We start from the raw sequence: 14476 nt of genomic DNA on the forward strand, positions 1-14476 counted from the left end.
CAACGCCACTAAGTTAGAATGATTGATGCTCTTCATCTGGTTTCGTTGACTGTCTTAAAATATATCTATCCAAGACACAGGACTCTGTTTTAGTCCTCTGAACGTTAAAAGCTATTTATTTACCTGTTTATATCATTAAACATGCAAGCTAGATAATTAAAGAAACCTATCTCCCCTGATCTGAATCCACTGCACTGGTCTGATTCCAAGTTCACCATCACATCAAAAGCAACCAATATTGCTGCCTAGCCTTATGAATACATACTAAAAAGGAGTTCAAAGCATGTGCTCAGATTAACTCACCAGCTGTGAGAATTTGCTGACATTATTGAGACATAAGTGAATCAGGGTAACACTCTAATGGAGATGGGAGCTGACAAAGCCAGATTTGTCCAGACAGGACCTGAAAAGGCCAGACAAGACCAAAAGAGGTCAGACAGAACCATAAGAGGACAAACAGGACCAGAAGAGGCCAGACAGAACCATAAGAGGACAAACAGGACCAGAAGAGGCCAGACAGAACCATAAGAGGACAAACAGGACCAGAAGAGGACAAACAGGACCAGAAGAGGCCAGACAGAACTAGAAGAGGACAAACAGGACCAGAAGAGGCCAGACAGAACCAGAAGAGGACAAACAGGACCAGAAGAGGACAAACAGGACCAGAAGAGGACAAACAGGACCAGAAGAGGCCAGACAGAACCAAAAGAAGACAAACAGAACCAGAAGAGGAAAAACAGGACCAGAAGAGGCCAGACAGAACCATAAGAGGGCAGACAGAACCAGAAGAGGCCAGACAGAACCAGAAGAGGACAAACAGAACCAGAAGAGGACAAACAGGACCAGAAGAGGCCAGACAGAACCAGAAGAGTGTCGGTGGCTGCTAGAACTCAAGTCTTAAAATTTGATACAATTCTTTAACATGTCTGTTAGTGGCACATAAAGTGAGAGTGTTTATCATTCTGTGTGTTGTGTGTGTGTCTGTGTGTGTGTGTGTGAGAGAGAGAGTGACATACAGAGAGAAAGAGAGACAGAAAAAGAGACACCAATTGACAGAGAGAAATATATACATAATTTGTGTGGGGAACATGTCTACTGTTGCCTTGTTTCTCCGGCTGATGTGATTATAGTGCCGAGCTGTTGCACCAAATGGCCAAATGCAGAAAAATATACCCATGAAAAGGCATATATATTGCTGCCTAATGCTATTCTATTCTACTGGCCAAAAAAAAACATGTCTAAAAAAACATGTTTCCTCCAAATAGCACTAGGCTGATCAGTTAGCAATTGGAAAATGAAATATATACATTGAGACATTCCTATTGAGATTCCTATTGAGATTCCTATTGAGATTCCTATTGAGATTCCTATTGAGATTCCTATTGCCGTGGTATAATTGGTTTGGGAATGGGTTAAGAGATGTTGACACGTAGGACAAAAAATATGCACATAATATTAATGATTTCCCTAACTTAAACATGAATCGCCTTCATGTGGGACATTTGAAACAGGTCTACATTATAAGTAATTACAAAAAAGTATTTTTGAAATACATTTTCTCTTTCTCTCGCTGGTTTTGGGACATTTGACCTCTAGTGTAAAGGAAACAGATGAGCCAACTTAAAGATCTGGAATCAAAGATGCTCTCTGTGATGTTTTCTGACTGGGATCTGCAGAAAGGCATCTATCTGGTGTGCTAAATTGTATTTGTGAAGCCAGTGTCGCTTATGTGAACACACTTCCAAAAGATGAGAGAAGATTAGTGTCAACATATTGATACCGGTAGAAATGTTAAATTATTACATGAAAAGACTATCAAGTACTGGCACAGAGCTGCTGTAGACAATCTCTTCCCCTCCTTCATTGCCCCTCTCCCTCCATCTCTCCCTCCCTTCATTCTCCCCTTCTCCCCCTCCTTTCCTTTTGTCTCTTCCGTTCCTCACTATTTTCTCTTTCTTTTCTCTTGTTCCCTCTTTTGTTCTCTCCTGTCTCTCCTCTCCCTCCAACTCCCACACGCCTCTTCCTCCACCTCCCACTCTCCTCAATCTCTCCACCTCCCACCCTCCTCAATCTCTCCACCTCCTTCTCTCCTCTCCCTCCACTTTCCTCACCCGCCCACCTCCCACTCTCCTCCCCCTCCACCCCCTCACTCCTCTGCCGCCCACCTCCCACTCTCCTCTCCCTCCATCTTCCTTTCTCCTCTCCCTCTCCCTCCACCTACCACTCTCCTCATTCTCTCCACCTCCCACTCTCCTCATTCTCTCCACCTCCCACTCTTCTCTCCCTCCACCTTCCTCTCTCCTCTCCCTCTCCCTCCACCTCCCACTCTTCTCATTCTCTCCACCTCATTTATTTCCACCCCATGTTGTCTGCCTCCATCTTTGTCTCCAGCCTCCTCTCTCTCTCCTTTATCCCATACCGCTCCTTACCTCTTTCCCTCTTCTACTAGCACAGACAGGAGATTGATGCATAGATTTGCATCATGGGTATTGACACATAAATCAATAGATTTAATTCAAGGCAAGAAAGTTTGTGATTACGTTCTAGTGGGTGAATTGGTTAGACTCAGACAGACAGACAGATAGAGAGAGAAACAGACAGACATAGACAGACAGACAGACAGACAGTCAGACAGTCAGACATATTCACTTGTCAACAAACAGTCAGACAGATAGGACAGAGAGATAAACAAACAGACAGATAGTCAGACATATGCACTTGCTGACAGACAGACACAGATAGACAGCCATATTCACTTAGTGTCGGACAAACTGACAGACAGATTTACTCAAAAACTGACAACCAGACAGATACAGTAGGCAGGTAGGTATGTAGAGTGGTAAGCAGAAAGACATGTGACTAATATCCTCTTATTAATTCTAAAAGGGCTGTTTGTTGTTATATCTTGCAAGACCACTGTGGGGAAATGCTTTTGAGTCCATTCATCCCCATTTTTTATTATGATATATGTATATCATATTCAGCCTTAGAATATGTTTTTTGTAGCTGCAAATCTCAGGTCTTGGCTGGGGGCCTCTAGGCATCTCTATATGCTTGGGGGTCACAATCAGGGCCTGACCGCAGAGGTGCCTCTGCCATTTGGATTGTCCGCAATTAGATGCAGCTGCCCTGAGTTGCCTCTAACTGGGGACCCTATTTTTAGTTACCCTGGTTTGCCTTTTGGTTTGTCGGTCATTGTTTGCTTTATGTGCTTCAGTTCAGGTGTGTTGCTCTTCTTTATTAGTTTGTAATTAGTTCCAGTGAGTAATAGAAATAATAAAGCAATGCTTTATGATCGCCCTGCAAACCTACAGCCGTGACTAAATAAGAATGATGGACCAGGGTGCATGTCACCAAGTAATGCATTTCCATAGATGAAAGAATTGAACCTCTAGCGTCAACAGATTCTGTTGCTCAGGTCACTCAAAAGCAACTCTAGATCAGGCTTCCACCGTCTAGTGTTCTGTTAAGCAATGGGTGAAGGGCCAATTAATGAACTGTTAAATGGATTAGTGTTCCGTTAAAGGTTGAGACCCTTAGCCAGCATGATGTCCAGTCCCGGCTCAACCCTGACAACCTGTCTCTCTGTTTGACTGGTGTCTGAGAGTGAGTGGATGTGTCTGTCTGGCTGTCTGTCTCTCTGTCCAGTGTCGTTATGTCTGCCTGCCTGCCTGCCTGCCTTCCTGACTATTGTTCTGTTGGTAAGGGCATATGCCCGCGAGTGGATATTTCTGTCTCTGTGTATCGGTGAGTGGATATTTCTGTCTCTCTGTGTGTCTATGAGTTGATATGTCTGTCTGTCTCTCTGTCTGTCTGTCTGTGAGTTCATATGTTTACCAGTGTGTCTCTCTGTCTGTCTGTGAGTTCATATGTTTACCAGTCTGTCACTCTGTCTGTCTGTCTGTCTGTGAGTTCATATGTTTACCAGTCTGTCTCTCTGTCTGCCTGTCTGTCTGTGAGTTCATATGTTTACCAGTCTGTCTCTCTGTCTGTCTGTGAGTTCATATGTTTACCAGTCTGTCTCTCTGTCTGTCTGTCTGTCTGTGAGTTCATATGTTTACCAGTCTGTCTCTCTGTCTGTCTGTGAGTTCATATGTTTACCAGTCTGTCTCTCTGTCTGTCTGTCTGTCTGTGAGTTCATATGTTTACCAGTCTGTCTCTTTGTCTGTCTGTGAGTTCATATGTTTACCAGTCTGTCTCTCTGTCTGTCTGTGAGTTCATATGTTTACCAGTCTGTCTTTCTGTCTGTCTGTCTGTGAGTTCATATGTTTACCAGTCTGTCTCTCTGTCTGTGAGTTCATATGTTTACCAGTCTTTCTCTCTGTTTGTCTGTCTGTCTGTGAGTTCATATGTTTACCAGTCTGTCCGCGAATATGTCTACATGGTCTGGTTCCCGACATTTGTATAGCCTTCAGCTCACAAATGAGGTTTCAAGAAGCCTGTTAATTGGTTATCTGCACCTCTTCTCATTGAGGCAGTGATTTTGCCCACGGGTTTCTCCAGGTATTTCATGTGGCTGTGCCGATGTTCTGTAAACTGTGAAAGGTGGTGCAGCAGCCAGTCCCTGTGTGGCTAAACAGTGTTCTGTTTATGTGCCGAGCCTGTTACCTACGGCCTCGTCTAATTTTGGACTGTTTTCTGCTTGCTTATGATTTCCTGGAGGAAATACTTTTCTGTTCATTATGTTTTTGTGAATAAGATCACATATGAACTGAGACGTCTACCCTTTCACATATGGGTATTTAAGTACATCTTCCTGAATTTATGCTAATATGACAGTGTGACTGAGACCTTTTTAATGTTCGGCTCTTGTACCCCCAGTGCAATAGTAAAACCAGAATGATAAAGTAAATGGTGATAACACGGTTGATTATTATGCTAATGATAACACCAATGATTAGTATGCTAATGATTACACCAATGATGATAACGCCAATGATGACACCTATGATGATAAAGCCAATGGTGACACCAATGGTGATGACGCCAGGGATGATGATGCCAATGATGATGACACCACTGATGATAACAGCAACAGTGATAAAGCCAAAGATGATAACTCAGCGAGAAATAATGTTCACAAAACGAAAGGTTGCCTCTTGAGTTATCAGCGTTGTGTCTCCCATCTTTCTTTTAATGTTATATATTCTTTTTTTATTTAGTATACTCTCACTATGACAAAACTATTACTTAAAATCAAACCAATTCAGTGCACCTGAAAACTTCATTCAAGACAACGTTTCAGTGCAAAATGTTTTTTCTCCAAGCAAAACTAAATGGGGAGGTACAGTAACTGCCTGAATTTACCCAATAGAAACTATTATTTTAGCTTGTTTTTTGGATGCCCCCCCCCCCATGACAGTGCCAATTATTTCGATTATTTTAAGGGATAAAAGTGGACATTAATTAAAAATATATGCATGATCTATGGTGTATGCATTCCTGAAATGTGGCCAGTTATAATATTTCCTTACAGTTCTAAAAGATGTTCAAAGATGTTCAAAGATGGCACATTTACTTATTGGTATGATGGAGGTATCAAAGAATGTCATGCCTATTTAAAGAAGGGGTAATTTATCTTATTCCCTGAGCTACAGCCCAAATATAATATCCCACTGTCAGACATGTTGAAATGTCTTCAGATAATGTTTTGTGCTTGCTAAACAACATCATCTGAGTATGCGGAAGACCTTGGATAGCAAACTGATTTGAAGGAATATTAACAGAAAGATAAGATGGATTTCAGAACTGTTTAAAATGTCTTCATGATTCATTCACAGATATCACTAATAGTTGGTGAAAAGTATTACTAACGAGAATGAGGAAATATCTGGGATGCCTCACTTGTGCTCTCACAACCTGAGGCATGAGATGTTATTATTTAAGATCCTGCATAGAGTGAACTTTACCTCAGCACGACTGCATAAAATGCACACCGAAATGTCATCCTTCATCTGGCGATGCAAAAAACAACATGGGACCTTTTTACTGCATGTGCTGTTAGATTGCTCAGAGCTATGTTAGTATTGGGATTATATTTAAGTATTGAGACTCTATAATAGCCTTCGTGTGTTGGAATCCACTTACCAAGGTCCTCTTACTTGTGTCTCGTAAACTAAGCTACGCTACTGAGCCCTAGAGCGGCATAGAAAGCGTTGCTCTTCTGTGGAATTCTGCTGATTTTCCAACAGTTGCTTGGTGTCTCTTTAGTTAATGTACATTATAATAGCTCAATACCCAGTTGCTCAGTTTGTACGAGCATAGCGTTTGCCCTGTCAAGGTTGTGGGTTCGAATACACAGTAGGAAGGCCAGTTCGTACTTTTCTCCAACGCCTGCTGCTTAAGGTTAGGCAGAAATGAAGGCACACTCCTGTTTTCATAGGTCCATTGACACATCAGATTTGAATGGAGCAGTTTGGAGTTTTAACAAAAAGTCTCTCCGAGGTCCGTCGAAGAGTCGGCATACCCTGGCCTATTGTGTTTTTTTCTTTATAGTTTTCAGCTACCAATTGAGTTTTTAAAAATGTGGAAATCAAACATTTAAAAGTAATAGTTTTAAACCTTATACAATTGAAAAAATATATATAAACGCAGCATGCAACACATTTAAAGATTTTAGTGAGTTAAAATGTCACGAGGAAAGGAGAAATAGGCTACCTACTAAAAATGATACAAATAAACTTCTGCACAGAATTTGTTTACCCGATTTCTGTGATGTGCATAAATGCCAAATACCAACGTTATTCTGAAGTTATGTACATGGGTTGCGCTATTACAAATAGTGAGAAAAAAACTAAGATACAGAAAAAGGACGAATCATTGACTTTGGGATCCCTTTGTAATTCATTCAATTTCTGTTCATGTGTGTTATTTAGGCGGATCCAGCCGGGGGCCGGTCCTTTGCTGGTGGGGTTTTGAATATGACGTAGATAGAACGGACGTTGAGGTCGTATAGATCGGCGTTTTGCGGTTGATGTACAGTAGAGTGCCAGATGCACGCGCGCGGCCAGTCTAGTCTGCATGTAAAAGTGACTTTCAGAATCTCTTCTGGGTGCTGAGGCTCTGGGTGCTGAGGCTACTTAATGGCCAGGGGGTGGGCTAAAGCACCCCGCAACTTCCCGCAGCCAAGGGTGGATCAATCCTGCTCCAGATTACAAATTGGATCTTCAGTCGGTCACTTTGGCTACGTTTACATCCGCAGCTCATTTCTGACCTTTTTGTCAGTAATTGGTATTTTTTCTTTACCAATAAAATCAGCTCCGAAAAAGAGCTGATGTGTAAAAGTCTGATGTGATTGGTCAAAAGACCAATTAGTTGAAAACAATCCCAGCATCGGTCTGCCTCTGTAAATGCACCCATTGTGTGTCACCAGGGGGAATTGGAGCCTAATGTGTAGTGCGGCAGCAATACAGGCTTTTAAAAAGAACTGACGGCTATTTCACCAACTCCTCCCTCGCCTTGGTTGGAAGTAGCCCTGCCGAGCTGGGCGTGTCGCGGTGGGCGGGCTCCAGTGCGGTGCTGATGCTGTCTCTTCTATTCCACGGTCGCAGGTGGAACGACTGGGCTAGCTCCGTTCACATCTGCTAGCTGGTGAACAAAAAAACTGCACATTTGACCTGCTTCACGCACTGGATAACACAATAAGCGGCATATCCAGGAATATTAAACATTTGAAGTCTGGAGAATTGTCGAAAGGGATTTCAGAAATACGCAAGTAAGGACTTCTATATATTTTGCAGTTGTCACAATTCCTTTGCGTCTGCGTTGTCTGTGAGCGCTGCTGTGCTGGAAGCAGGACGTGGATGTTCCGACAGCGTGACAAATATCAGAGCACGATTATGTCAGACTGTTCTGCTTTTTGCTGCCGTCTGGGCTTTACGAAATAATGTTTGTATTTTAATAGATACGCTAGAATGTTGTCACCTCAATACACCGTTTTCATTCAGCAGAATGTATAGCCTACACGACTGTAGGTGGAATAATGCTGTGTCAATATTTTGGAGGCGATTCGAGGGACCTGGCAGCGGTGTCTGTCTTTAGGATGAGCCATCAGCGTGCAGACTGCTGTTTGATTTTTTTTAATGAAATTGGCACTTTGTAGTGTATCTTCAGAGACTTTCCACGCTGCTAGTCAGCTTTTTAAACATGCATTTTGTGGATATGACCAAAGCAGTTGGGCGGGGGAACGTATCGCGCACCTGCATTTTTTTTAACCATTGCTGCGGGCAATGGGGTTACATTGTAGAACTGGTTTACATTTTCATATGGTTAGACATATAGGTTGAATGTGATTACTGTAGAAATCTACACAACTTTTAGTCCCGTGCATATTAAGAGACGTATGTGATGATCGTAGATTCCACAGGAAGACGCGCTACTTTTCATTGTCCAGTTTGTATAGACATCCAAGCTCCAATATCAATCCAAGTTCAGGAAGATGGCCATATGCTTCTTTGCTGCAGAGAATGAGTCCGCTGTGTATTCACCTATAGTCATACTCTGATGTGATGTCCCTGTACATCGTTTCTAAAACCATGAAAGGAAGAATTTGCCACTTTCATTTACTGAAGGGTCGACTTGGGTCCTTAAGACATAGAGGGATTAAAGTTTACAACCCGGCTTTACTATATACGTGTTATTGGTTCTTTACAATGATGCTTTAAGGCCTGGTAAGATTCATAACAATTTAAATGATGCTCCTCGATGCTATGCATTCTCTGTAATACTGCATAGGCTACAGTCCTGTCTGGAAAGATAAGAATCCAACGATATTGCATTACAGCAGATTTTAGGTTACTCACCAAAAGATATATAACATCACATCATTATAGCTTGGTAAACATTTTTCAATGACAGATGCGCTTATATTTGACTGAGGGGCACAAATGCGACTCAAACGTTTTCCGCTGTGACGCTATACCTTAGCCCACTGGGGTGCGTAACCGTCTCTCCTACGGGTTCTCGGTCTCAACCAGTGGAAAACGACAATATTCCACAAGAGTTAATGGTTACCAACCTGTCCATGAAAACGATGCCGCGTTAGAAATAGCCACAGGCGTAGACTGCGGACCTGCTAGGTGATTGACGCACTCATAGATCAGGCAGTGGTGTGTATCGCTAATCGAACATGCTGTCTTATTCAAATAAGCCCTCAGACAAATCCTTGGGGGTGATGGACGTTTTGAAGTGAAAAACATCTATCCTGTTGAATGCCTAGTTTCTTAGTCTGTATGCCGTTGCAAACTCTTGGATTTATTCTATTCATTATATTTTTCTTTAATTGAATTCCTTTTGGAATGTGTTATGAAGGGAGGACGGTTTTAGCTTGGGCACTTGCCAAGTTCATACAGTCACAAATGGCAGGTTTCATTATCAAATTAGTAGCTACGATATCATCAGTATTAAGCATCAGAAATTTAAAAACCATTTTCTGATGTGAGCAATAGCAATACGCAATTACGATAAGCGCTCGTTGTTTGGGATATGACTGACGTTGAGTTGATAATGTACCAGTAAGGCATTGATCGATTGGCATCTCTAATACGCTACGCCTACGTGTTTCGGTGCGCTGGTGCCAACAGAGGATTAACTGTAGGGCCTAATGTATGTGACTGTTGCCCTACCCACTGTGTTTTATGGATGGTGCTTAACTTTGTAATTGTGGGTTGAGATAATTGCTAATTCCCCACAATTTGAATAATTTATTCCCGACCTTTTATAGCATTTGTTGTTCTGTGAGTGCAAAAGGGGATTGTAACGTTTTCTGACGAGCTTTCTGACGAGCGCTGTCGTGCAGCTTGTCGTGCAGCATTCCGGAATACAAACGGCCATAACTCGCTTCCGGTGTTTCCATTTTCGATAATTAACCTTATTTAGGGGGTTCTGCAGTCAGTATTGGCACATTGGATAGCATCCATATTAGGCCTTTTGAATCTCTGGCTCATTTATGTATGCCTTGTTCAGGAAGTATGCCTACAACCTCGAGGCACTATTCTCTCTTTTGTTTTCTATTCTGTTCTGGTTGGATAATGTGCAAAAGAAGTGCAACATCTCAAGTGTAAGCCTTTGCTTCAGTGTTCAGTACTCCACATATATTGTCCGGTAGTGGATGTTCTTGAAGCAAAATGGCAGACACCTCTGAGGCCTCTGATGTTCTTTCCACTGTGAGAAAAGTCCTCGTTTTACATAGCTGCCATTTTTCTCAGACACAAACATCAGGGGGTGCTTCTCCCACTCACCTCAGTGAAGACGCGCCCGCCGCTTAGCTGTCGCTGTTCTGACACGGGCATGACCTCCTGTTCTGGTTCATCACTGTCAGGGTGGAGAGAGGAGAACGAGAGGGAGAGAACGAGAGGGAGAGAGAGAATAATGCACGGTAATCTCCCTGTAATCCCTCAGACGGCAGCGACGGGAGCAATCTGCCTCATTAACTCTGTACTCCTCCATCCTGCTGTCCTATTCCTCCATCCATCCTACCCCTCTCTCCATCCTACCCCTACATCCATCCATCCTACCTCACCCTCCCTCCATCCTACCCCACCCTCCCTCCATCCTACCCCTACATCCATCCTACCCCTACATCCATCCTACCCTACCCTCCCTCCATCCTACCCCACCCTCCCTCCATCCTACCCCTCCCTCCCTCCATCCTACCCCTATATCCATCCTACCCCTCCATCCATCCTACCCCTCCATCCATCCTACCCCTATATCCATCCTACCCCTATATCCATCCTACCCCTCCATCCATCCTACCTCTATATCCATCCTACCCCTACATCCATCCTACCCCTCCCTCCATCCTACCCCTCCCTCCATCCTACCCTTACATCCATCCTACCCTACCCTTCCCTACATCCTACCCCTCCCTCCCTCCATCCCACCCCTCCCTCCATCCTACCCCTATATCCATCCTACCCCTATATCCATCCTACCCCTATATCCATCCTACCCCTACATCCATCCTACCCTACATCCATCCTACCCTACATCCATCCTACCCTCCCTCCCTCCATCCTACCCCTATATCCATCCTACCCCTACATCCATCCTACCCTACATCCATCCTACCCTCCCTCCATCCCACCCCTCCCTCCATCCTACCCCTATATCCATCCTACCCCTATATCCATCCTACCCCTACATCCATCCTACCCTACATCCATCCTACCCTCCCTCCATCCTACCCCTCCCTCCCTCCATCCTACCCCTATATCCATCCTACCCCTCCATCCATCCTACCCCTCCATCCATCCTACCCCTATATCCATCCTACCCCTATATCCATCCTACCCCTCCATCCATCCTACCTCTATATCCATCCTACCCCTACATCCATCCTACCCCTCCCTCCATCCTACCCCTCCCTCCATCCTACCCTTACATCCATCCTACCCTACCCTTCCCTACATCCTACCCCTTCCTCCCTCCATCCCACCCCTCCCTCCATCCTACCCCTATATCCATCCTACCCCTATATCCATCCTACCCCTACATCCATCCTACCCTACATCCATCCTACCCTACATCCATCCTACCCTCCCTCCCTCCATCCTACCCCTATATCCATCCTACCCCTACATCCATCCTACCCTACATCCATCCTACCCTTCCCTCCATCCTACCCCTCCCTCCATCCTACCCCTACATCCATCCTACTCCTCATTCCATCCTACTGGAAGCTAATGGGGAGGCAAGAGGCAGACACTTTCAACTGCGAAGGAGAAACATGTGCAGAATATAAATGCCCTACGTCTACAGCCACCCTCCAACCCCACTCTGTACACCCCCGCCCCCGCACACCCCTCCCCCCCGTCCATCCCCCTCATCCCCCGTTATGTTCCTGAGTCTGATTAGGGAGACGTGCTCTGCGAGCCTCAGTCTCATTCCATGCCTTGATTAAGCAGACCGGACAGTGGGGAGTGTTGATTGATCTGATTGGTTCAACACCCTCCTGAATGTGCTGGTTGAGTTGTGATGGGTGGTGCACATGGCTTAGTGTCACAAGGAGTAATGGCATTCATGGTTTTTTTTTTATTGTTGGCGTTTTTTACTTTTTGTAGTCCAATTCTCTTGTGTTGAGAGTTGAATGAAAACGTTTTTGAGTGATGTTGGCAGAATTTATATTTGATCTTCAATTTGAGGGACCAAATTGACTGCATTTCATTAGAAAATACCAGGAAGTGCCTCCTAGGTGACATGACGCCGGACTGGAGAGAAAATACGATTTGGGGAAATTGGGGAAGGAAGAAAAGGGGTTAAAAGGGGATATGAAAAGTGAGGGTAAAAAAAGAAATACAAGAAAGATCTACAATCCCGCATAGATTTGTTCATTATTCATCTAGTGGATTTTACAAGTTTAGTTTCATTTTGCATTAGAGGGTCTTCTGTGTAGTTGAAAAGAAGGAAACCCAACCTAATTTGGATGTGTTATTTTTTTTCTGAACTGAGAAGTGAAAATCAATCAATCAAACTCAGGGTTCAGCTTAAAACAGAAACACAGCCAGTTCATTAATAAGATGGTACTTTGTAGCACTTGCCTCTGGTGAAAGCAACGTTTCATATCCTCGCATTCCTATAGTGGCTGTCTGAAGAGCAATGTCGGAGTTGCGCTTTGGCAAGTTGATTATGCTTAAATAGAGAAAAGAAAAAAAAAGGACACAAAGGCAATATTTTTCTGCCTGTTCCCCTCATCCTCCTCCACTTCCTGCCGGCATAATATCTCAGATCTGTAGCTGTGTTGAACTCGCGGGACCCTGGTGTTTAGGGTTTGCGTCTCAGGTGTGACGCGTCACTTTAACACCCTCCAGCAGGCTATTTAACCTAAATTACTCTGGCACAGAGGACAGCTGTTTACTGGGGTTTAAAAATACTCCACCTCGCCTCTCCTGTCTTTGGAAGGGTGTCTGATGAGCCAGCAGAGTGATGTAAGCGCTCTGTGGATTGTATATCAGGTTGGCCAGCGTCCTGGGGACATTCTTACCTCGCAGTGGTAAAACAACGCCTTAAATTGCGGCACCTTCTGTGCTTTATTAAGTGTTGCTAGGCGCCCAATACTGAATGCCATTTGGACTGTATTGATGAGACGTCTGTGGAACTTGTTACATAATGAGGATTTAGAGGTCAGACATTAATGAACCTCTTATCAGATGTAATAGCCGTTAGCCATGGAGGTGGTCGGTAATCAAATGCCAACGCCAACACTAAACCTTACAGCAGATTATCCGCTAATCTCCGGCGTGCTAGGACAGTGGAATGGAGGCCTCTCCAGGGCGACGCTCCACAATAGGGAGCCAGTGTACCATGTGCATTTATTAGCTGAGTGGATTCACTGCTTGGGTCTTGGTGTTCTGCGTGTTGAGTACCGGGTTCCGTGCACGTCTTGTGCCAGAGCACAGCTTCTCAACGTTTCATCCCCAGGTTTTTACCTTTGGGAAATGGCACTGTCCTGGTCACACCAATGCACTGGTACTGCTAATCGTTCTGGAGCCGTCACTTTCTTTACTGTCTTTTGTGTAGTTTTATAATGCTCATGACTTTTAGGTATGCTAATATTACCTCCACTACTACAACTTATAATAATAATAATAATGATAATAACGATGAACCTGATTTCCTGAAAATGACATATTGACATATATATTTTGTCGTGATCATCAACCTCAATTTAACTTTTCAACAGCTAGTGATTGCATCATTTTCATAACTGTCTTTCGATTGTACATATTCTCCTTCTCCGAAAAGTGTTTAGAGACTTGTAGCTCAACTTTTAAATATTGTACAGACAAACAGAAAAAGATTTCCATGCGCATCAAAATGTTCTTCTTCTGACACCCGCCCCCCCGTTGTTGGAAAGTCCTGTACTAGAGGCACTGTGTAATGATGACGAGGCACTCACGAACCAGACACTTTATAATATTTGCATGAACTCAATTCGAGGATCTTTTGTATTCATAGAGGGGTTCTCCTTTATATTTTTCTCATATTGAAAGCTGAGCGTGTATGAGTTAAAGAGCAGTGAACAGCTGTGACTCCATACGAATGTCCTCTGAATGAAAATGAGACATCAATCCTTCACTGTAAAGAAAATAATCTTAAGGGGTACACTCGAGTGAGGCGTAGGAGGGAATAGGGAAATGTCCCCAGAAGTCAGTCTAAATCACTGTGATCTTGCATTCCTAGCAGTCTCTTGTACATGACTCATCTCAGAGATGAAGAGTTTCTGCTCTGGACGCAGCCCGTCGTACTGCCCAGGTCTTTTCCTGTACGTTATATTGTCTTTGTTCTCTCAGCCAGTCCCTTCTTCATATCTCCGCATGCTTGTCTGCACTCAGACACAGCTTTCTGAAATCATTTTGACAGAAGAGAAAAAGGTACACCTGGCAGGTTTCCCTCACCCCCCCCCCAAAATGCTCTTTTGAAACTGCCAGAGAGATTGAGTCAGAGCGCAGTTAATTCCCAGACATTAACCTAGATT

General features: G+C 43.8%; 1 protein-coding gene across 10 annotated transcripts in view; it reads left to right on the forward strand.

Annotated features, from left to right (window-relative positions):
* The first annotated feature begins 7551 nt into the window (after positions 1–7551).
* Positions 7552–14476, forward strand: part of nrxn2b (neurexin 2b) — a 638533-nt gene continuing 631608 nt past the window's right edge. For all 10 annotated transcript variants that reach the window (XM_029117448.2, XM_029117457.2, XM_029117453.2 and 7 more), the window contains exon 1: positions 7552–7714. The gene's annotated coding sequence lies outside the window, so the exon portion shown is untranslated. The remainder of the gene's footprint in view (positions 7715–14476) is intronic.

The sequence above is a fragment of the Esox lucius genome, chromosome 24 (assembly GCF_011004845.1).
Source record: "Esox lucius isolate fEsoLuc1 chromosome 24, fEsoLuc1.pri, whole genome shotgun sequence".
NCBI classification, from domain to species: domain Eukaryota; kingdom Metazoa; phylum Chordata; class Actinopteri; order Esociformes; family Esocidae; genus Esox; species Esox lucius.